Consider the following 25197-nt stretch of genomic DNA (forward strand, 5'->3'; position numbering starts at 1 on the left):
ATATCTTTGCTAATTTTGTAATTTTGCATGTAAAATTCTTTGAAATTGAATGATTAATAGAATCGAAGATGAAAGTGTCTTGTGTAAAAAAAAATTGAAATTGTTCGATTATACATCGAAAACAAAAATGGATATAAAGAAAAAGATGGAGCTATAAGTTACATTTCGTAAAGATTTATTTAAGAGTATAAATGTAAAATATCGAATTAAACAATTTTTCTGTTTCGAAAATGTAACCTGTTATTAAAATTTTTACTTTCGTTACTCTATCCTGGATTTCTGGAAACTGGAATTGAAAAAAGGGAGAGAGAGAAAGAAAAAAAGAAGAAGAAACCTTTTTTCTATTTCACACTTTCTATATTAAAATTTTTATTTTCTCAGAAAGTAATCGCGAACTCGAACAGATTTTCTTAAAATGAAAATTTCACTTTCCGAAAAAAAAGAAAAAAACTTCAAATTCTATTTCGATATTCGATCAGAAAAAATTTCTAACAGATTATTCCTAACAGATTACTCGAAGACATAATTGATCTCATCGTCGTCCAATAGAATTGGAAGCATGGAAAAAAAAGAGGAAAAAATAGCGAGGGAAAAACAAAGGGATGGAAAAATCCTCGGTTAAGCATTTTCGTGATGGGTCGAAAAATATTCTTTCTATACGTTCAACTTTCGTGACGTTTCACCGAGGAAATATAGCGGTACTTACCGTAAAAGGGATCAACGCGTATTTCCAACAGTGGAAAACTGCAACGACGTCATGATTTATGTAAATACCGATGTAAAACAAGGATGTAGGGAATATAACGTTTGTGAGTCGACTCAGAAACGAATAGATCACGATTATCCGACGACAAAGGTTTCTGAGAAGTTGAATTTGTTGGTTAATAATAGGTTTTTGCTTCGAAATTCAAGACTTTTTTTTTTTCAAGTGGATATGGATTTATGATAGTGGATTGATTAACCGTCACAGGAATCGTCGATAAAAATATGGAGAAATTGCAATAATTCGGTTTATATTTATATTTTTTGAATTACTTTTTGTATCTAGTATATCGATAATAGAACTATCAATCTCAACCAACGACCATACCACGTAGGATCTACTGGTTCTCATTCGATCACCAAAGTCAAGCTACGTTGGGCACGGTTAGTACTTGGATGGGTGACCGCTTGGGAACACCGTGTGTTGTTGGTTTTTTTCCCTTTTATTTGTTATAATCTAGCATTAATTTTAAATTGACACTTAATTACAATAAAAATTCTATAAGTGTCCATGCATTTCGAATATCTTTTCACATTTTGTGCAATTCTCAGAAACATTTTACGATATAAAAAGTCACGAAACTTATCGTATCAGCACTGTTATCTTAAAAAAAGAAAACGATTACGCGTATCGTTCGATCCATTCGATACAAATTCCTCTAAAAATCCCAAGCAACGTTTATTTAAATCAAACTCTCCCGCCAGAGTTATAAACATTCGATTAAAGACGCGTGAACGACGCATGAATAATCGAAATCAATAAAAAAAAAATTGTCTAGAATTTGGAAAACACTTAACCACGGAACCATAATCGTATATCCCGCACGAAATCGAGGCGAAATCGATTACGAGGAGATTCTCTCGATTCGGGGGTATAAGCGAATTCTGACGCTTGGAAAGACAAATGGCGGGCAATTTGAACGACAGCCCCGCCTACCGAGGAAGAAAAATTCGTGGCTATAAATTAGGCGGCTCACGTCCCCGATCTTCGTCGGACATTTGTCGCGGGGGCGTGTCGATTTTCGATTTAGATTCTCGTATGATACGTCGCCGTGGAGAAGAGAGCAACCCCTGTGAAGGTCGCGAGTCGATCCGCGATCGAGATATGATAATCGAATTTCGAATTCGCCGCTTTGTGACGTCATTACCTTACGTATCGACGAGTGGTATCGGTGTGTCTTTTGGGATCGTGAAAGAGGAACGCGTGTGCCCCTCGCCGAAGATAAATTGCAAATTTATCGTGAGAGGAAAAATTTTCTTGGTCGTGTTCGGTGTGATTGGTGATAAAAAGAAAAAAATGGAAAAATTAATGTAGCTTTGTCTAATGAAACGTTCGTAAAGATATTTGTGAAGATCGTAGTGTTACCAACGATCTGAAAAATGATCAATCAATATTTATCTCTTGAGAGATTCAAAATATGTACTCTGTTATTTTCTATAAAGTAAAGTAAAAAAGGTGGCAAGGATTGTCAAAATTAAAAGGAATGAAGAGAGATCGGGTGAAAGGTTTAATGATTCGAGATTGAATTCTTTTCGATCGCGAAACGACCATAAAGTTCGTTTTCGAAAAATTGAATATGACCGAGCGTGCTAGATCTATCAACTTTTCATTTAAAGGCAATCATGTTAACGACGAATAAATGGCTCGTAACGAGTAGAAGAATCAAAAGGTGCAAAAATTGCGCTCTCGTTCGAGCCGCGACTACCAATTACACTTATTTCCCTCGTTGGTTAAATCAAACTGTTTCTCGACTGTTCCTCCATAATCATCCCCTTCGTTAAGGGGCTTAAATAACTCGTGAACTTTCATTAAAGAAATTTCCTCGAATTTTATTCTAATTGTCCGATGATTGGAATCACAAGATACCCTTAAAGAAGAGAAAGCTTGAATGAAGAATTTTAAAGAATTTTTCTCGTTCAATTTTTATCTGATAAAAGGAAAGGAAAAATTTCCCGATAGATGTCCTTTCGAAGAACTTGTGACAAATCATATCTTCAATTTCGTACAAAAAATATTCTCAAACACGTTCAAAGATTAACACTAAGAAAATAAACAAGAATAAAGAGAATTTTGATTCTACGGACCATACCTATAATCCTGGGAACGAGAAAGAGGATCACGCAATCGCGAGGAAGAGGAGGATCGTAAAGAATTCGAGCGGCCGAAGCAGGAAGTTGGCGGACCCGAAGAGGATCGGTCACGACGGCAATCAGGTCTCTAGACTTCCTGCAGCGTGGAGAGGCCCCTCATAACCTCCGCTTCGTTTTGCCTCGCCGATGCCAACGATCGACCGCACTCTGGTAAGACCCACGGTAAGATTATCCCACGAGAGATTATCTCGTAAGATCGTCGAGGCTCGGATCGTTATTAAGCTTCGATGCACTTGGTTCGGTATCCCTTTCGTCCTCGAGACCCGTCTTCTCGAATTTTATTCGTTTAGCTCGAATGCCCGATGTAATGGCGTATCCCTCATTAGTATTAATTAATAACGCGATCAGTTTTTCGACGGGTAATTTCGACGGGTTGCTTAATCGCGCGAGAGAGATAACATTTGTCTGTTCGAAAATTAGGTTTCGCGTTAATTGATTTATTTGATATCTTTTTCTCGATATTGTTCCCTTTGAGTCATCCGTTGAAATGTATTTTTCTATCGTTACTTCTATCGAAAGTTGCTTCTTCGGACGAAATTTTCCAAGGGCCAATCTCATTACGTTCAGAGCAGTGTGCTGTGCTCCAGGAAAGTATTGGTGAAGGACGCTGTCCACGAAAAGGAAATCTTGAGAAATGTCCTGAGCAAGTCGGAAAACGATTTTGGAAAAAAGATTGAATCGCTGGGAATACAAAGGATAATTGGTAGCATGTATTTCTGGTATTCGTAGAAAAATCGAAGATGCAAGAATTGAATTAGAATTCTTGTGAGAAAGCATTGCGGCCGATCATTCTTTCGTGAACTATAACGAGGGATACTTAACCTGGAAGAGAATTTTCATTGACCAATTATTCTATATTTTCGTTACTATATTTTATTACTTTTTGACATTTTTTTTTTTAATGATTTCAGATTCTGATTTGTTCCTTTAACGTTAACCATTTATTTGATAAATTTATACAGTTATCATCGGATTATTGCTCGTTTTATTCATTCATATTTTTACTTCGCGTAAATACACAAACAATTTTTCCCTTTGAGTAAATCCGAACGTACAAGATCGATTCCAATGAAATTTCATTCCTTTCATAATTCAATTACTCTTTAATCAACGAACTCAGTAGGAAGATTGTGAATCGATAAAGTGAATCGTAGAACGATAGACGATGCTCCCACTCTGAATATTTGAAGAAAGGTAATTATGTTTGAATTTATACCGTCGTCAAAATCGATATTTCACCCTTTATCCCTCAGTACGTTACATCTACTATTTATATCCATAAATTTTAATCCTAAATAATAATTAGACGCATTACACAAATCAGAATTCCCAATTAATATATTTCCACTCATATAATTACATTCATAAAATGTAAAATTAATAATCGATATTTCATTTCGTTTCATCGAACAAATTATTTATTCTATAATTTTCTTACAAAAAAAAAAAATTCTCTCTAACTTATCAGACATTGCAGTTAATTAAAGGAATATATATTTCAACGATTTATGAAAGATTAAATTCTTGTTGTATTCGGCAACATGCCTGGGATAGTTTCAGTATTTGGAAAACAGCCATTCGACTCAAAGCGGATTACGACTCGCAATAACAACACCCATCATTGAATCGGTCGCGAGCTCTGCAGTAGTTCTCGATCCTAATGTGATTTAAACTGTGGTGGCCGTTTAATAGGGTTTCGGCTTTGTTGTCGCGATTTCATCTTTCCCCAGTGAACAGTAGCGCCCCTATGGAGTTCAATATTCGCAGCGATTGTCCACGATAATACTCGGTAACCCCTAGATTTTCGCCTCGAGATTTCAATCCGAGATTGTGTATCTACGAATTTTTTTTTTCTTTCCTTTAAACCGTTTACCGATTCTAGCCAATTTCTTTGTGAGAAAGAATTTTGATTCCTATTTCGATCTCGAAGGAAAATGTAAGTAAATAATTCCTTTTATATATATATATATATTTTTATAAATCCAAACTTAATGCATAAATTAGATCGCAGTTTAATTAAGAAGAAGTTTTATCGTAAGATTCCACTTTGATTATTTCTAATTATTCGATGCGAATAAGTAAATGAATATCAAATTTCGATCAAAAATACTTAATATTCTTATCTGAACGTACAACAAACGTAACATTGATATAAAAAAAAGGTTGTTCTGCCGGATAGAATAAAATATGCGTGTATATATTGGGACATAGGGGCCGTAAAGGATTGAATTCTCGTTGGAGCAATCGAGGACGATTCCCACATTAAACTAAATCGTATCTCTCGGCATCGGCCAAGTCCAACCAACAAATTCAAACCGTCTAACACGCGAATAATCCCTTCGATAGCCCGATTCTCGAGCGACAAGGTGGATCCGGTCCCCGACTTGGCGCAACACGAGGCTAGATATTCCGCAGCGTGAGATTATCTCGCGATCCCCGGGTCCCTATTATGATCCAACTGACAAGCTATTTGTAGTCCCAGAGGGGGAAGAACGGGACGCCTCCATCTTTCTCTTCGAGGGATACGTCTAAACGTTACAAAAGCCGAACGAACACATGCACACGCGTACACACACACAGCCATCGCGACTTTCCTCCATCCGTTCCTCCATTTACCGTCCACTTCATCTTATGCCTGGCGCACACTGCAACCAGCAGATATGATTATTGGTGGCGATCGAAATATTTTGCTCGTAAAACGTTGAAAATTCTCAAAAAAGAGTTGGAGTTTACAATTCATTAAGAATCCAATCCATCGTTAATCGTAGATGACACGAAGATATTGTTACATTATTGGAATCTTTGGGATGCATTGCTGTTCGACAAACAATTTTCAGAAACGTAATAGCAATTACACTTAATTGAAGCAGTTTTGGCTACATCCTCCAATGCTACGAACATTTTTATCACTTAACGAACACGCTTTCGAGTGTAAGATGCAACGGTTGGAAACGGTTCCGGGTGTTCCTTGTGCGAGGAGGGGGATTTAGAGCGGCGAGGAGGATCACGAGCAACGTCCCGAACGAGAACTCGAGAGCAGATGCCGGCCAGATATCTACCGAACGGGCCCCAGCATTGGACGTGCGCCGCATTTCTGATTTGCGACCGACGCGTCCTAAGAGGGAACCCCCGTTGGCCCTCTTCATCCTCGTCTATGCTTCTTCTTTCTTTTTTTCCCTTTTTTCATTTCCCTTCTCTTTCTCTTTCTCTGGCTTCATGGAAGCCTCGGGTCGACGCTCGAGAACCCACGTAGTAGTGGGACTAAGGCTTCGCCTTAGTCGTGTCTTAAATGGATCCACTTTGCTGGTTGGATCGGTTTTGGCGAGGATGAGCCGGTGAATTTGTGGTTAAGTATTAGGAAACTGATTTTTAATTTTTGAAAGGGAACGAATTAATCGAGAATAATCAACGAAACTAATGGATATTAAATAAATAAAAGTCGTTATCTCGGATTATATAATTCCCTAACAAGCGAAGAATTCGTTGTTAACAAAATGTTAACAAAACGCATGCATTATCGAGCAGACGTTGAATAATACAGTTTTTAATACGGTGAATTTTCTTATTTTAAGAAACATCGCTACAAAGCGCATCGATATTGGAAATTATTCCAGGCGAAAGATAAAACTTTTGATGCAAATGCAAGCTGCGTTAACTAAATCCAGCTTGGCCACGATGATTGACCATGAAATTCAAACCTTCCAAATCCACCAAATATCGCGAAACCTGGAACAAAATTTGATCGTCAATGGGAAAAAGAGAGAAGGAGTTCTTGTCGCGTAAAACTCTCATAAATATCAGTTAGTCCCGCGGCGACGTTTTCACGGTCCTTTTGATACAGTGGCTCTCGTCCTCTCTGGGTGTTCAAACACACGAGAGAATAGTCACCCCTCTCCTCTCTCTCTTTCTCTCTCTTTCACCCTTCTCTCGTTCCACAAGCTGTTTGGCCAGGTCGACCGTTGTCCCGCTGCTTCTCGTTCGGTCCGTTTAGTGGGCCGGATGGGATTTGTGGTCGTCGCGTGATGTATCGTCGGTGCTTGTTCGCCTCTCGTTCAGGCCGAGTCGCCTGCTGGGTCCACGAAAGGGGACCCGGCTCGTCCGAAACGCCGACGGATACCAAAAGAAGAGGAGGAGGAGGATCGTACGGATGACCTCGACGACGATTTGGCCAAGGACGAGGCTGGTTCTCGCGGTTGAAATCGAGTCTCGCCAATCTTACTCGGGCAAAGCGCGAACGAGATCCATCTTTCTGGATATTTTAGAAGAGGAATTTTATTTTTTGGGAATCGATGTGCGACACTCTTACGGATCTTTTTTATAATTATTATAAAAATCGTCGTATAATTAAGAGAGTGTGATGTAATATATCGATCGATTGAATCTCATTGGAGTAGAATGGAATTTGTTTTCGTGTGTAGAGAATAATTGGGTGTGATCTTTCGTAAGACGATTAATGGGAGAGAGATCAAAATTACGGAATAACGAAATGGTAATGGAGTATGTTATTGTTGGATATGGATCATAAGTAAGTCGGTGCAACGTGATGTGAGAAATTCTTCGTGTTTTCAACGACAAAAACAATAACAAAAACGAAATGAAATTACGAATATCGAACGTGGGTATAGATGGATTTTAAATCGTTGGTTAATTAACCACATTCGTAGAATAATCACGTTTTAATTTACATGGAATTATTAAAATGGTAATTGCGAAAGCATCGTTTATTCGATAAAACACATGAAATTGTAATTATATGATTATTAGTTCAATAATGCATTTAATATTCGTATAAATCGGATATCTTATAAGTTTCTATATAAATTTTGCTACTATTTCGTATTAATACCACATTAAAATTAGACAAATAAAGTTTAAATTATACGTTAAATCAAAAACAAATATTTAACCAAATAATAATGCGCTAATGCGTGCTATTCGAATTAATATTTCACACGATTAATCATAGAAAACAAAACGATATATTTATATATTTTTGTTCTTTTTAATCAAAATATTAAATACAACGAACAAATGGAAATCACGATATTTCTCGAGATTAAATAAGAACAGCGAGGAAATCTCAAAGGAATCAAAGACAAAAAAAAAATTATTCGACAGAAGGAATCAACGACTTTACTTGGAATTCTATCTCAAATTCGTTTAGAGGTACAATCACGTTGCATTATCGTGTTTGGACGCTAATTAATTGTCAGCATTTTTATGCGGGTGACTCAAAGAATTTGCCGACCAGGATACCGAGAAGAGAGGAGATTCATTGACACGAACTCGTTAAGTATTCGGGTAAACAGGCAAGCCCTTAAATTTACATCGATTCACCATTCACATTACGAATTCACAGATTGCGTAGTTTTTTTTTTCTTTGAATATTTTACAAACTCTTTTTCTTTTTATACCCCAAGCGTGACGAAATAAACGTAGAAGAGGAAAATTTTCACCTACTCACCATAAAACGATTCTCATCTCTTCGATAAAACGTGTCTAATTATCCCTTACCTGGAACAAAGAAAAACAAGAGTATTGTTATTCGATGTGATCAATCCCTGGAAAATATCACGATATTTCTCTTGAAAAGCACCTTGCATTCTTCTAAAAAAATTCACAATTCCCGAAACGTGTAATTCCTCCTAAACTTTTGTATTCAAATCTCCATCGAACCATAAAAAAAAAAGAAAAAGAAACAGTAATTTAATTCGTATCCAGACTAACGGAAATCGATCGCATAATTTCTCTCTCTCTCTGAAAAATGTCGAGACAGTTTTTGACTTTCATGGAAAAATCAAGAATCAAGGGAAGGAACGAAGCCTCTATTTCCCTTTTCCTCCCTATGGGAAGGATACTCATTTCCCATGCATCGAAGGAAGAGGCGGAGGGAGGGGGTTGGCTCGTGCTCGGACTCTTGGTGTCCTCCTCCGTGTAACGGCTTCATTATGCGGCACATCTGCGATCTTTCCGGGCGCACGACCCGGATACACGGTCATCGGTGGTCGTCCAAGGAGGAGGAGGAGGAGGAGAAGAATTTTTTCTTAATTTCGCCATTCTCTCGCCCCTCTTCGTTCTTTATTCGTCCATTCCATAAGGATCCAAGGATCTTTTCCTTTGTCGAAACTTCGGTCTCCTGCTCCTGGAGCTTTTTTCTTTGGCACATTTTCTGGCCCGCGTGCACGGTGTTTCTTCGGCGATCGAACCAGCGTGTACCTAGGTTTAAACGGTATTGGGACGGTGTTTTCTCTGGAAACAAACTTACTCGAGATCGAACATTGTGTTTCTTGGCGAGGAAAAATCGATTAAGAGGAATGGTGGGCTCGAGATGGTGGGACGTTGTTCCAGAGATGGGAGAAGGTGTCGTTGAATTTTGGATATATATATATATGATGCAAGGAAAATATCCCTTGATCTTGACGAGTTTTCAATAAAAAAAAAATCGATTGATGTAATACAAAATTCTAATCCTGCAAAATCGGAGGAGAGAGAGAGAGCTTTCGTTTTCTACTTCGTCGCGTAGGTTGATTCTCGAAACTCACACAAGGAAGTATGGCTCGTCGAAACTAATTATGAAGAAGCTGTGCACCGTTACTTTTCTTTTAGCCGAGCTTGGAGAGAAGTACTCGCTCGAGCGGGTATCCACGGGCCGAAATTAGCCGACTAAGCGAAAAAAGACGAGCAATTTCTTCTGACAGGGGTGCCCGCCAAGAGGTCGAGTACGCTTCTTCTATTTTTCTTCCTCCTCCATCACTTTCTTTCTTGCCTCCCACTTTGGCCTTGCTCTTTTTTCCCACCTCCTCTCCTTTTTCTTTCTTTCCTTTTTTTTTTTTTCAAAGAAGAGGAGGTCCCAGACTGCACCTGGAAAATAAACTGGCCACTTTTATCGATCGAACGTCCCCGCTATTAAACGCCCCGTCTGCGCCACCCACCCCCTCCGCCCCATTAAGCTCGAATAATCAGCCCGCTCTTTGCAGCTCTCGAGCTCATGACGACGAGCGGAGGCACGTCCTCCTCGGCCTCATATCCGTGAAACAGGATTTCGAGGGCTCATTATCCGTGATTCACCGGCCTCGATCGCTCGCGGCTTTGCTCCGTCCTGCTGCGAATCGTCCATTTTTCTTTCTTTTTTTGTTTGCTTTTTCCTTTCGAAAGTGTCGAGGGATTCTCGTTTGTTGACTTTTCGAGGGGAGTTTCGAAGGGAAATGAGGAGAGGAATGAATAAATGGTGAGAAGGAGAATGAAAGTGAAAATGAAAAGGTTTGTTCGATTTAATGTAATATACGACGAATATCGAAAGGTTGAAAATATTAAAGCTCGAGAAGTATACAAATTGAATATATTCTATATTCGTGGAATAAACGGAACGAATCGAAAGGGGAGCAATAATAATAACGACGCGTGGTTGATTCGAGTCGCAGGAGGCATTGGAAACGGCATTGGTGCATTTTGGTCGAGGGGGACGGTTTCGACGGTGATACAGTGATACAGATAGCCGCCGGATGCGGCGGAAACTAAACGCTGGCGCACCGGAAATGATGCCGGCCACCTCCGCGCACTTCCTCTTTCCAGCGGCGACGGCGAGGGAAATTTGATCGCGTCCACGTTACATACCGAAAGCTAACCGCGGTTATTCGTCCGGTGATTTCGACCTGGAACCGTGCTGGATGCATGCCGCTGGATGGCCACGATCCCTTTCCTCTCACCTCGATGCGCGTTTTATCTCCCGCTTTAACTATCGATACATTCTAAAGATGCATCTTTCTCGATATCGTACGATACTTCTCCGGTTGGAATTTTATCATCATCGATATATAAATGAATCACGTATCCGTCGTGTGACTTATTGATGAAAAAAATAAAATGATAAACGAGTGAAAGAATTGCAAAGAGGATACGATGGAAATGCTAAATACTATTCTCTAAAGAAAAATTCTTGACCAACGTACGAGTTACGTAATGCACACACCATTGAACGTCTCATTTTACAAACGCGAAAACCGCGATCGTCGTATATCGTTTTCTATAGCCCGGCGGAGGAAGGGAAGGTGAAATCGAATTAAATCGAACTGGTGGGAGCGCGCAGAGGTCGCTGTGAAATGCGCATACAGACGTAAGTTGGCCGTTGTGGAAGATGTTTATCAGGGAGAATAAACGATCCCGGTTCCCTCCGTGGGAGTTTCATTGAATAAGAGCGCGAAATAAGATTTGCCGGGGAAAGAAAGTATTCTTTATGGGAGGCCTCGTGAACTCGGCGCGGCTACACCTGCCCTATAACCTGTCGAACATCCCCCCCACTCTCCTTTTTAGTTGTGGGAAACGATTCGATCCTAAACGCTCCTATCAGTTTAGAAATATAGATTTATTTAAATCTTTGTATAAAGTTAGAAGCTTTATTTTAAATATTTCATAATAAATTTTAAATTAGAATCTATAATATTAATGTTATTATTATTATTTAAATTTATTATATGTTATATTATATTATTCATTAAATTTAATATATAGTTTAATTTATTAGTATAGTATTTTATATTTATTAATTTGAATTTTTTAAAATTATTAGTTATTAAATATATATATAGACAAGTATTAATATATTAAATCATTATATATTTATATTATTCAGAAGTGGAGGGAATTGAGGATGGCCAAGTGATGCTGGTGCAGAGCCAGGGTTAAATATTCGAAGCGTGTTGCAAAGAAGAGGGAAGAAAAAAGAGAGAGAAGTGTATATTTAAATTTGATTAAGAAGTATTAAAATTGAGATAATTTTTTAGAATGTTGGAGAGGAATTGTATGGGTCCACCTTAAATTATGAGAAAAATACATTTGGATGACAGGTTTATTTCGAATCTTGTCCGTGCGTTTCGTTCTACCACACAGTGGACAGTTTCATCGAATGTCAAGTTTTATCTCGTTCATCGCTCGTCGTCGCTCGTGAGATCTTTTCAGGAGGCACGCGTGGCATTCACGAGGGCACGATCATTTTTCAACAGTTGCTCTATCGACAGATCTGCTCGGAAACCTTGGATCAGAAACGTGATCTCCTTAGAAGGCAGTGACCGCGAGATTTATTCGTGTATTTCCGTTTGAAATTCCATCTTGAAATCCAATCCTTCGAAATTACGTTAATTATACTCTTCGTATTTTATTATACTTCAATTTTATACTCTCGACGAGAAAGATCCAAGAAAATTGAATAACTGCAACAAGATCAGGTTTTCCAAGGAACATCATCCACCCCCTCCATTCATCAATTTCCTCTCACACCATTAATTCCTGTTCGAATTCCGGAGCCACGCTTTCGAACAAAAGTTTTGGTAATTGAAATAAAATGTCTGCGATGGAAGTAGCGCCGTGTTCAGCGAAATCGTCGAATCGTTCATTACTGCGGCAATGAAAACGGAGGGCCAAAGCAACCACGAGCCATTAACCGGAACCGTTGAAAACGACATAACCGGCCGGAACGATTCTCCGAGTCGAAACGATGAAAATCCGCCAAGGCTGTGGCTTCCAAGGGATCGCGGATCATTAAAATCGATGTCGGTCGTTGCACGCGCGACGATGAAGAGGGGAAAAAAGAGAGAGAGAGAAGGATCGCGTGTATTATTAAAAAAAATTCTCCCTTTGATATTATCGCGATGAAATTTATCGAGAGTGTGTTCGATTTGTTTAATTTAAATTCATCCCTTTTATTATTGGAATAAAGGGCACAGTTCTATTCTCAATAATTCCCTTTTGCTTTTGTTTTCAATGTGATATAATGAGATAGATATATCGCTCTGAATTCTTTTTTTTAATTTTAACCAACGGAAGAATATAAATTAACATACGAATTATTCCGAATTTAAATGATTCAACATTTCATTCAAGAAGAAACTCGTAATATTTCGATTACTTTCCAATGAATATATATTCATTTTTAGATACAATAGATCATATGACGCGTAGAATTTCATTCAGCTTGTTGCAAGAGGAAAAAAAAAAAAAAAAAGGAAAGAAAGAAAGGAGTCACAAAATTCGGCCGCCAATAACGATAATTTCGTTTTGTTTATAGCCCTCGGCGCGAGCACGAAACGAGTCCGGCCTCCTCCGATTAATCAAAAAAACAAAAAAAAAACGGGCCAATTAAACGACAAGCGCGTTATAACAATTTTGCCCATGCTCGGCACGCGCTTCGACACGCGGGAGGGGGTTGAAATTATGAATGGAGGAAAAAAAAAAAAAAAAAAGATCGTATAGGAATTTATCTCGTGTCCACTTTTATCAGGCAAATTGGATTTCGCAACTGCGCGCCTCGCATACGTCACGCGATTCGGCGATAACGCGATTCCCGATTTGTTTGCGCGCACCTGCGACACCACCCCCTTTTCCGCGCGATGCTTCTCGAACGGTGTTAATGACTTTATCCCAGTGTGGAACAACGCCAGTGGAATCCCACAATTTTCAATCGTCCCCACCTAATGAACCCTCCTCCCCGATGATAAAATTTATCACCGGGGGTGGCGAAACCCGCCATTCCCCAAAACGCGGGAAAACTTGGGGAGGGGAAGGAGAAATAGCTCGATCGACGAGCAATGTATTACTTTGTCGAGCCTGCTCTGTATTGTCGATTATTACGTCCACGGTTTTGCGTCGATTGTTATTTCGATATTTGTAGAATTGCGAAATTTAAATGTGGAATATCGTTCTTTTCCCTTTTCGTATGTTTAAATTTTATACGATACGTTAAATATTTTTTTCCACGTTTTGTGGAATCGTTGGGGGTATCGATTATGAAGAGATTGTAAATTATTGTCGGTTATCGATCTGGGTTAAATGGGTTGTGCTTTAATCGGGAATTTCTTTTATCACGGAATTACAAATTACAGGTTTTAATTAGGTCACCGTTTTATTTTTCACGGATGTAGAATTGGTGTAATTTACTTTTTATAGATAGAAATGTAATAAACGTATTGAAAGGGGACGGCCCCTATATTGGCAATTTAAATTAATTCGTATTCATCGTTCACAACGCAACGTTCTAATTGCTAATATTTTAACCCGTAGTACAAATAAGTCTTTTATGATTGGAATTTGAACGAAGGATTAAACCATCGTTTCCTCGATTCATGCAATAATTAATCCGACGAGACTTTTTTCAAATTCGATTTTTATAATTCATTATTATCCTCATTATTGTTATATTTAATAGTATTTAAATCAAAATTAAAAATGGATTAAAAGTTTACTATTCTTTTTCTTTCTCTCTCTCTTTTTTTTTTACACCTCGTATTATATTCCTCCACCTCCTTTACGATCTTTTACTTATCCATAAGTGATCCTCTCGGAGAACGAGATGGCACTTAATGAAACAAGCAAATGAAGAGGACAGTGACCGTCCTTCGTAGCGAATTAGAGGATTAACGAGGCAGCGCGACTTCACTTGGAATTTCGATTTCGAATCACCGCCGTCCCCCTCGAGTCCGTGTCATTAGCAATCGTGAAGTACGTGACTGGAACGAGAAAAATTGCCCGTGAAATTCGAGCTTCGCGTGACGACGTTAAGATCTTCGACGTTCCCAGAGACTCTCCGAATGCTCTCCGAATTATCTTCTCGTGCTCGGATCGATCATCTACCACGATCGATCTTTTAAATTTCTTTAACGACCCAGTCGAAGACGACTTTTTTGCATTTCCAAAATCCTTCTTTGCATCTTTAGTAAAAAATATAAACTCGTTTCGATATCTCGATTCTTCGAACTTAATCTTAACGTTCAATCTTCGACGATTCGGATGCGTACAACAAATTTCGAGTATTGTTAATTTATACCGTGGATATTATACGGCGTTAAACGGTGAAATACGACACACTTAACCGAGGCCGAGGAGTTCTTGCCCCCTGATATTATTGCCGTTCTTTTATCTCCTTCCTCGTCTTCCTTTCGGATTAATTAACGCCGAGACCGAGTATAATTTCATTTCTGCGTTTTAATTACACCCGACTTCCGCTTTTTTTCAAACTCCTCGTCGATTTATTTGTTTCCCTTCTTTCTTCCATCGAGGCGTTGCCAATATTCTGACTTCGCGTTGAAATTGGCGGAAATCGATGGAACTGTGCCTTCTCTTCGAAAAGGAATATTCATCGACACAAGTTGTTTTGAAATAATTTCTTGTATCGTGCTGTTAACATTCATCGCGTTACGTAATTGAAAGATCACGACGCAGGAAAAGTTTCGACAAAATTAATTTTCGTCTAAAACATTTCGATCCTCTTGATCCGAACACCCACGCCATTATCTCCTCCGATCCCAGACATCGAATATTTTCTCCTTTCGGGGCGTCCTCCCAGAGCGAAACTTCTCTCTTGCGAAAGTTTCCTCCTCTTTCTCTCCCTCTCTCCCTTCTGACGTTTCGTGATACACGAAGGTGAAGAGGGCGGGGCAAGAAGGCCACTTAAAGTTACCTTACGTAACGACACTTTTCCCTCCCCGAACTTCCTGTATAAATTCCGCTTTCGGCCGGATGTGTCCCGGTAATCCGCGAAATATTTCTCACCCGAGACCGCGATTCCTTGTCAAAGTTATTTGTTGTACCCCCTATGGGTTCGAAAAGAAGGAGCACAGAAACCGTGCATCACTGAAATCGTTACTTTTTGTCAGAAGGGATTTGTGTGAAAAAAAAAAAAAGAAGAATTGGATCTTTTTTAATCCTGTCCCTAATTTTCCCAACGATTTCCAGAGAAATTTTTATACAATTAATTTCGAACTTTCCTACTTTTCCCTCTGTTGGATCTGAATAATTAGTTAATTAATTAATCAATCATTGTACACTCGAAGGATTATTAATCCGTGGACGAATTACTTTCATAGAAATTTGCATTAAAAAAAGAAAGAAAAGAAATAGATAACAAAGGCAGATTGTCTACAACGAAGAAACTTTCTCGCCACCGTTGAAAATATCTCTCTCGATTAAACGCTTTCGAATCGAATCGCTCTTAAACTTGATAAAATAAAATTGCTAATCCGATCAATCTAGTTCTGTACTTCATATCTTCATATCGATAAATCCTCTTTTATCCTTATAAACTTTTTATTATACAACCGAACCATCCATCTTAAATCGAATCAACCAATACAAATTACACGAGTTTGATCGATTTAGAATCCATTTCCATCCAGTTCGTTCCGTTAAATGAACCAATTAACAATTTCGTCTAGAATTACACCTAATTCTCCCGAAAATATCCCAAAGAGTTTAGAATTTATAGTAAGCTTTGTCACGGTAATGGTACCTGGTCAGCAAGCGCGCGAAATTACGTTGAAACCGGGGGGTTTAAAATCGAAATCAAGATGGCCGACGAAACGTTTTCGCGCGATCGGTCGTTCGTTATCATTATCAGCCGATCCGCTAATTGATTTATTCGATTTAACCGCGGGGGGAGGGGTTACGAAACGACCGCAGGATTCACAGTCGAGCGACCTTATCGTTTATTTATCGCGGCGGATCCGGAAATACCCATCGATATTGGAATCGAAAACGGAACGAAGGCAAGCTTTTGGTGGCTCGCTCGTTACAACGTCGACGAGAATCGTGGCGATTAAATTCACGGCCGAGAGTAATTGCCGAGTGGATTTTGCGTCGAAGGTCATCGATCAGCAGTCACGATTTCGCTCTTTGCTTTCGGTTTTTTTTTTTTTTTTTTGATCAAATTAGATTAAATCGGGCCACTTCTCTTTCTCTCTCTCTCTTTTTTTTCTCGAGACCCAGTCTCTTCCAACAAACAAATTGCTCCGTCGATTCTCTCCCTATCTGTTTGCTGTTTTTCTCGCGACGAGAAAGAAAAAGTTCTTCTACACGGTGTAAGTAGAGTTCGAACAGCGGAATGAATGAACTCGCGATTTCTTTGGACGAGAAGGATCTTTAATATCGTTTCTGCTACCCGTTGAAAATTTATGGGCTGAAGAGGGCAAAAAATTAAACAAATTTCAAGGCAACTTCAAAGTAGATGCTTAAAAAATTATAGAAATATTCGGAATTCCATCGATCTCGTGGACCAAAGGTGGTCCAACAAGATATTAATGGTTTTATACTTTTCTCATTTTCAAATTTTACTTAATCTTAATCATTTCCCTCCTTTGACATGTATATTTCGTTCGTCAAAAATTGCAAATATAAAACACTTTGCTTACTCACTGCTTTGAGCTGTAATATCTACGAAATTGAGCCGATACCGCAGGGAGGACCGACGGGTTTCAGACGTGTTGTGCTCCTTCCGCGTAGTCTGGGCCCGCTTTCGTGAGTCCTTTGGGTGGTGGCGTACCCACGGACCCGAGCTATGTACGAACTTCTCTCTCTCTCTCGAGTGAGCTGTTTATGCATCCTCTGAATTCTCAAAGTGCAGTTTGTATCCTCTACAGATACCCTGTGTAAATTCTCACTGTAATTCGTCTGGACCTATCCCCTTGGTGGTTGTGCGAAGCTGAGCAAATGGATAATGCGATGATCTGTGTGCACGTTCCCGTATCGATGTGAATATATTGCATGGAAAATTAGACAGAGGATTTGCTAGAATTTGCTTCGTTATATCTTTGCTGATACATTTGATTTTGTAAATATTACTCTCTCCGGAGAGATCGAAATCGGCTACTTTGTTTGACAGAGAAGCGTGAAAATATAAATAAACGTACATCCACGAGGTTTATGATTCTAACGTGTCGTTAGAAGGGAAAAATATTTATAATAATTCCTGTGAATCACGGAGAACTGTTCGTCATTCCGATCGAAGTCGTCGTTTTCCAAAGGCAGGAAGAAAAGGATTGAAAAGAGTAAGTAATTCAGGATATCTGGCGACGATCCAACAACTTACTTACACTTTGCTCTCTTTGTCTCCCCTTTCTCGTATATTTCACCTCAATTTCGCATAATTTACCCCCGTTCGAGATATAAATTGATATATCAGTAGCCATTACCAGACGGATACCATCTTTGCAACGAAGCTACTTGCAAAACGATCGAATTTATAATCGTCGTTCCACCATCGATCGAGAATTTTAATTTTTCCTATTTTCACCCGTTCTAATTGAAAATTGTAACCGTGGCCTCGAATTAATTCGCTCGATGACGGAAAGTTTCGTTAACGAGTGTGATTTCAATACAGGGATGAATTATTGCACGGTCGAATGGCGCGAAACAAATTAATATCCGAATGCTCGATTTATGAACGATTCATCGTTTCCATTTTACATATTACAGGTATTAATCAATTTCTTGACTAGCCTGATTAACCTGTGTTATTCGAAAAAAAAAAAAAGAACGATCGAAATGATCAGAGCGAGTTGAAGTTAATAAGTTAATCGTGTGTAAGAAAAATGATGCGGATTATGAATGGAAAGGAAATCGAAGCTTTTCGAGGATAAACGACGGAAAGAGGTAGGAAAGAAAGCACTCGAATCGAGAGTCTCTCCTTTTTTTAATTCCTACCCATCACTTGCCTCTTTCTCTCCCTATCACGGACGGCCACCATCTTGCCTCTCTTCCATCCTGACGGTTTATTAATCTTTAATGGGTATAACTTCCAACACCGAAAGAGTTTTATATCCTCGAACATTTTACACGGCGCTCTCCTTTTTCATCTGCCCTCTCCCTTTCAACCCCCGCCAAGTGCCTTGGCCCACCACTTCTCTAAGCTCGTATAAAATGATAAAATGATTCGAGTATATATATATATGTAGCCTTTCTTGGTTGGATAGCACGTTCTTCGGCTGAAATTTAATCGACGTCTCGGTGAACCTTCACCACCAGCCACCTTCCTTTTAAAAAGAAAGAAAAAGAGAGAGTTTTTGGTCTCGATCTTATCTAGGGGAAGGTTAGACAGCGAGAATGCAAATTTAACGAGTGTCCAATGCGTCTTTTTCCGCAAATGAGATTGGTTGTTCGTCGAGAATGGAGAATCGAACGAGGTAAGGAGTAAGTTGGAAACGTGTTTCAATCGAATTGATAAATCAAATATACGATTTTAATAGGTCTCCTGCTGTTAAGCTTTTCTTATATAACTTATGGTTAAATTTACGGTTTGGAGATTCTGTAACGGATTGTAAATGGTTCTGATCATCAATTTCGCATTAACTTGTAAATATTCGATACGGTTTACGTACGAGTATCTGCAAGATTGATCAAAGTGTTGAGATACTTACGAGGTATCTGGCGGTATGGTATGAATAATTGCAGTGTATCCGGAATACACTTAAATGCAATATCAATTGTAAGTATGTTGATTCCCACGATTATTGTTATACAATTAATATAAATTTTATCAAATTGATACGATGTTAATTAATCAAATTTAGTCAGATCAATTGTGGAACGCCAAACTGATAAATTAATTAAATTTAACATCAAATATTATAATATTAATTAGTCAAAATCATTCGCCACGGTAACAGAGTTTGATTAAATATCTTTGTTTTGAATGGATTAATATCTAGAAAAAGGAGAAAAAAAATTTATTTCTGATATCGCGCGAAACGAGAACAATTCGTTCGAATAAAAAAAGAGGGTAAAATTGTGGCTTCGTAAATTATACGAAGCGATACTAGAACAAATTAACCGGTAACATTTGGTGCCTTGATAAATGTATCGCCCTCCACCGTTCTCTATTATCGACCAATTGGATGTGTCTGAATTGTAAGTGGTTTTCGACGGTATTTTTTTTTTCTTCCCCTCCATTTTGGCCGAAACAGCCGCGCATACATTTCCCCTCGATAATAAAGCGCGTTAATAAGCCCTAAATTATGAATCCCCGAACTATTGATCAAACTATATATATATAGGGTGAATCATTAATTATGAAAGCAACCAGCGTGGAAAATTATTTATCCGATGTAATATACGGCGGGAAACAGAAATTCGTGAAAGATGATAAGAAATTCAAAAAGATTCTCTATTATGAAATTTAAATACGCTCTGTTTCTCGATGACACTCTTCAATGAAAATTTTATATAAACGACACACCTTTCGTCGACGATTTATTTCTCTCCTTAGGAAAATGTGCACACGTCTACGAGTCTTAAAGGATACTTATTCCTCTAAGTTAAACTAATTAAAACCACGTACAAGATAATAATTCTTCTCGCGAATAAGAATGTAAAAAGAGAGGGGGGGTGGATAAATCATAGGTTACGATGGTTTTAATAGATGATTTACAACATCGAAGTGTAAGACAAGCAGGCTGTTGTAACTGTTCAACGGTTTTACGCGCTATGAAACATTCGCATGATTTCCAACAGTTGTATTCTTTTCCCGTTTGCGGTCGGTGTGTCATTCAGCTACGTGCCCGAGGGGAACAATTTTCCACGGTAAACACGGTAAAACACGCGGTGAATTACTACAGCCAGCACGCTGCTGCTGCTGCTCCTACTCCTGCCGTTGCTGCTACCGCTATTGCTGCTCTCCCTGAAACTAGCTCGCGATTATGTCGCGCGCTTTTCCACGTCACGGATGTCTGGAATTTCTATCCCCGACTCGTTACTCGAAGAGACGGCTATTATCATTAAACATTTAAAAACATTTCGTATTTTGTTTTTTGGGGGAATGGAAAACGCCAGAGCTTTTCTTTTTCTTCCCTCTCGAAAGAGGGACGTGTATTTATTTCCTTTCGTGAGTGATGCGGAATGTAAGGGGTGTAAAAGAATGGATATGGAGAGGAAAAATTGGAGAATAAAAGTGTGGTTTGAAGGATAAGCGACGTTTTAATACCTTTAATACCGCTTTACGATAAAGAAAATAATTTTAAACGAATTTAAACGAATAATACGGTTATTATGTGATTACAGGGGAAAGAAATTGGAGAAATGGGAGATGATAATCCAAGTTTTAAATATCACGCTGTTGCGATCAATCTAGCTTCAATCGGCGATTCAATCAGAAGCTGTCAATCGTTAATTATGTAATATCCAACGGATATTATTAATTATTATATAATAATGTATTTTAATCCTCATTCCAATCAATGCAACTCAATTATCAAATAATCCGAATTAATATTAAATAAGGCAATTAATTTCTCTAAAATTCTATGTTAAAATCATCGACACAGCTTTCAAAAAATTCCAAAATTGTTAAAGAAATTAACGTCTCTCTTATCATCTGTCTCCACCTAAATCCATCTGATATTCCCTTCGCTCTCGCAAGAAGATCGAAAAATGATGAAAAATTAGAATACACGGAGCGGAGAAAATTCTTTCTCGCCTTCTGTAGAATAAAATTTAAAAGGGACCAAAAATTATTGTCCCTATTCCGAAAAAAATTAATACTTTTCGCTATCTATCAATCCACTTGATCCGAGAAGAGAAAAGAATTCCTCCTCGTCTCATAAGTGTCCTCCGCCTCGAAAGAGCCTCGAAGCTACATCCGGTGCCTCTTCCCTTAACCCAACCCCCTTCCATCATCGAGAAGAATGGACGGGCAAGGAAAATGGGTGTAAAAGGCGAAGAAGATCGGAAGGGAAGGAAGAGGTCGGAAGAAAGAATGAGAAAAGGGAGGCTGGGGGAGGGTCGGTCGTGTGAAAAGGGAGCTAACAAAGGTGGGTGGAACGGCCAGACACGTAGGAATTCCGGAACTATTTATAGTGAGGAGTTATTAGCAAGCCGTGTGAATCTCCCCCTCGGTGCGAATCTCCTCCTCGATCGTTTCTCAAATCCTTCCCTTAATTACACCGTTTTATTTTTCTGCGTGTACCATGAATTTGACGCGAGAAATATTAGGATGGAATAAAAGCTGTTGAGAGACAGAGAGAGAGATGTTGTACATCGTAAATATGTTATATTTGAAGAAGTTCAATGGCGCAATACGAAGAGCGAGTGGGGAAAAATTTGACGATGGATGGAATACTCTCTTGAGCGGATTTTTTAAAAAGGAATCGCGATTGGAGGAGACGAAAAAGAAATAAGTATCCAGTTAAATAAGCAGATTCGAGTATCCTTAAATACCGCAGAGTACTTCCAGATATTAAATGTACGAATATATTTCTATAATTTTTGAATAATCATAGAAATACTTTTCTGATTTCTGAAATTAGCAGAGACTGTGAATTAATCAGAATTGAATGAGTGTAATAAAAAATTCTAAATTGAAGAAGTTGGTCGAAAACGACAGCGATTGGGGGGAAGAAAATAGGAAAGAGAAAGAGAAAGTTCTTGAGGAAGAGGCGCGCCTCTTAATTTCTCTTTTTATCCAGGTATCAATCATCCACTTTAATTTCCCATGGGTGTCGTGCCATGGGATTAGCCGGCCAGAGTGTGTACGTGCGAAAATTAAGTTGGAGGATTTTTATGTACACGTGAGACTCGACGCCGGGATTCCTTCGATAATAAGAGAGCACGCGTCCCGATTTCCTCTGGAAATTATTCCATTTCGTTCGGGAACAGGGAAAGCAACGAGATATTTACAATTTGTTGTGGTTATTCATTCGCCTTTCTAATTTCGACTCGTTTCTTTTTTTCTTTTGACAAACTTGATGATAAACTTGATCGTAAATTTCCGCGACGATTTACGATTATTAAATAGGATAGATATTCAGGTGGTTTCAATTCATTTGGGATTTGTAGACGTAGCTATACGACGCTTTGGAAAATGAAACTTCCATTCAACTCAAAAATTAATTAATCGAGATTATCAGAGCCACCACTTTTATAAAATCCTCGGAACCAATTTTCTCACGGCTAAATGGGACTCTTTCTGTGTTTAAATTGAAATTTTAATTACCAATCGCTTGTTTTATTCCCTTGGCGTATCCAGTTCCTTCAAGTGGATGTTTTATCTCCCGATGGATAAAACGAAGAAACCTTTTACAAAATATAAAGAATATATATCTGTGGAACGCGAGGCTAATCTAAAATATATATATATATATATTTGAATAATCCTCCGTTGTTCCCAATTCTAATCGATCAATCGTGATTCATCTTTGAATACCATCCTCGATCTGTAACGCTTTGGTTCAATGGACTGATCGTTTTTCGACTAATTTTGAACCATCTTCAACTACGGAAAAATCCTCGACCCGATCAAAACCGATTTTCCAATTCTCGCACACACCTTTCTCGCAATCCATCCAGCCAAAATTAAACCCAATACGATCAACCTCGAACCCGATCCGTCAACGTTCAACGTGTAAAAAACCGAATCTCCATCGAGCAACGCGGCAGAGAATTCTCTTTGAAGCTTAACGATTCCATTAGCGAATTTTTTCCTTTTTTCTTTTTTTTAACCCTCGATAGAGTGGTTCGAATCGATATATAAATATATATATATATATATACTGCTCCTCGAGGCGTCCCATCCCCTGATCCGGATTATCGGGTCCCATGCGTGCACGTGTCAAAACGTATGCGATCCCACGTACATTGGAGATGGAACGTTGTTAAAGTAGCCGCGCTGTCACGTCACCAATCTGACGATAAACACGAAGGACCTCGCCACGGGATCGCGTGTCCCACGGGAGCTGCTCTGTAATTCTGTTAGCAATGGCGAAACGAGGAAGGTCTGTACGTCTCTCCTTCACCCTCGCGTCGATTATTAATTTCATTTGATATTGGGCTCTCTATTTGATTAGAAGTATGGATGATGGAAGAGCTCGGGGATATGTGGGAAATTTGTGTTCTTTTATTATATTTATTAGCATTGAAAAAAATGTAAATGCATTTTGAAGAACTTTGGATGGATAGAAATTTTGGTATTGGTGTGAATACATTTTTCTTTGTCTAGGAAAAATATAGACGTGAGTTTGAAATAATCGTAGAGAAATAAATAGATATTTAAAAATTGTTTGTCAAAGACAACGGCGATTTCTTTGGGAGCCCATACGGATTGGAAATCATCGTCGTAGTAAAAGAAATTGATTTTACGATAAATTAATAACAAATTGGCAAAAATATATTTCAATCGAATTTTAAAAAGAAATTTTAATAAGGAGGATTAAAACGATCTATCGCGTCCGGATCTCGGAATGATCTGAAATACAGCAAACGAGATTTTAAACTGGAACACCGTAAGAGGAACCGATAAATCACGTGGAAAGAGCCGTAATCACATAAGGAATAAAGAATCCGCGAAAGAAGGGCGATAAATCACGAAAAAAGGAGGGGGAGAGGGGATAGAGAAAAGAAAAGAAAAGAGAGAAACAATAAATCACTTAATTCATTCCCTTACAAAATTCCTATTTATCCATCCCGTTATTCTATTCAAACGTCCGCGCTAGCATTATACGATTCCCTTGCTCGAATAATTATTTAAGAGTTTCCCAGGGTTCCGTTATCCGTTTATGAATTACACGAATCGCAATCAAAGAACGCTCGTGATTGCAGTAGCGTTGGCATAAACAAATTAGCCGTTCCATTCTTATCCGGCTGTTGAAACGATGCGAGCGAAATTACGAGGTGTGGGGTGGTGGAAAGGGTGGCTGAATGGGAAAGGGTTTCTCCGTGTTCTTTTGTGCGTCATTTAGCGCCCTGCTCCGCGCAGAATGCGGGATCATTAACGGTTGAACGCCTCCCTCGTACATCACTTATGCCGTCCCTCCAAAGATTAAACTTCTTTGACTGGTGGCCAACCAACCGGTCGTTTTCTTCCCTTGTTTAATGGAGTCCCATCTTAAACTCGGATGGAAACTTTTTCTTTCAACGTCTTGGCGAAAACGCGAGCTCGTTAACGCGGATAAATCTGCGTTTAAATGCTTATATCCTCGAGACGAGCTCGAGACGAGAGAAATTTTCTATCTCGGATATTTACAATTTATGCCATCTTAAATTTTTCCCAATTTAGGGATTCTATTCAGGGAAAGAATATTTTTTAAATCGCGTCCGAATCGGCAAGAAGATCGGTAGAGGATCGTTTAATCGAACTTGATTCTGGATAAAGTGTGTCGAGAGAGATGGAAAGCCATTTGGAAACCACTCAGGGCTACTTATGGCGCACTCAGCTATCCGATTAGAGGTTAAATTATGACGTATTTCGCCACCACCTGTACGCCACGGATAACGGATACTGATGGCACGTGACCCGTCGCCATGCTAATTTATGCGAATTTCCACGTGCACGTCCCTCCGTGCCTTCCGCCATCGTGAATTGCACAAGTGTAATTACCAACGATTCATTTCGATCCTCGCGCTCTGTTTCGATTTCGACCGCCATAATATAAAAGAACGTTGTGAAGGAAGATCACTCGTTTCGAATAATAATTTTTATCAAGTGTGAGATATATACTTAAAAGACTACTTTATCGAAAAGAGAATACACCGTTT

The 25197-nt window shown here is 38.8% G+C and overlaps 1 protein-coding gene, 1 long non-coding RNA gene and 1 other non-coding gene across 4 annotated transcripts in view; 2 read left to right on the plus strand and 1 right to left on the minus strand.

The window, feature by feature from the left end:
* LOC107994632 (mannosyl-oligosaccharide 1,2-alpha-mannosidase IA) overlaps nucleotides 1-25197 on the minus strand; it is a 467472-nt gene that overhangs the window by 233540 nt on the left and 208735 nt on the right. The gene's annotated exons all lie outside the window — the stretch shown is intronic.
* LOC107995670 (uncharacterized) overlaps nucleotides 1-25197 on the plus strand; it is an 82722-nt gene that overhangs the window by 28104 nt on the left and 29421 nt on the right. The window lies entirely within an intron of this gene.
* On the plus strand, nucleotides 1077-1195 carry LOC114577250 (5S ribosomal RNA). The gene has a single exon (XR_003697142.1). It is a non-coding gene; the product is annotated as a 5S ribosomal RNA (ribosomal RNA).

This window comes from Apis cerana, linkage group LG4 (assembly GCF_029169275.1).
Source record: "Apis cerana isolate GH-2021 linkage group LG4, AcerK_1.0, whole genome shotgun sequence".
NCBI lineage: Eukaryota > Metazoa > Arthropoda > Insecta > Hymenoptera > Apidae > Apis > Apis cerana.